A 434-nucleotide genomic window follows, 5' to 3' on the forward strand; every position below is an offset into this window, starting at 1 on the left:
GGATGGTATAGCTCAGTGGTAGAGTACATGCTTGACATGCACAAGGTCCTGGGTTCAATCCCCAGTACCTCCACTAAAAAATAAAGTAAAAAAATAAATAAATTACTTCCCCCAACAATTTTTTTTAATTAATGGGGAACAGTCAAGGGTCAGAAAAAAAGTAGAGCAAAGAAATAATCATCTATTGGAAAACAGCTTTGCAATTTACAATTATCTTTTGGTTTCTTCAACAAACATTTGCCATTGCATGTCCAGCCCTATGCTCGGTGCTAGGGAGACAGAGGTAAAACTGATGCACCTTCCCTGCCCTGGGGAGCTTGCTTGCTGGTGGTGAGACAGATGTGCATCAGGCATTCCAGAGCAAGGCAATCAGTTCTGCTGCCTGCTGGCTGTGGGACCTTTCTGAGCCTCAGTTTCCTCATCTGTAAGATGGA

The 434-nt window shown here is 43.1% G+C and overlaps 1 non-coding gene across 1 annotated transcript; it reads left to right on the forward strand.

Moving 5' to 3' along the window:
- Window positions 1-73, forward strand: TRNAV-GAC (transfer RNA valine (anticodon GAC)). The gene has a single exon. It is a non-coding gene; the product is annotated as a tRNA-Val (tRNA).
- Window positions 74-434: the final 361 nt, after the last annotated feature.

This window comes from Vicugna pacos, chromosome 11 (genome assembly GCF_048564905.1).
Source record: "Vicugna pacos chromosome 11, VicPac4, whole genome shotgun sequence".
NCBI classification, from domain to species: Eukaryota; Metazoa; Chordata; class Mammalia; order Artiodactyla; family Camelidae; genus Vicugna; species Vicugna pacos.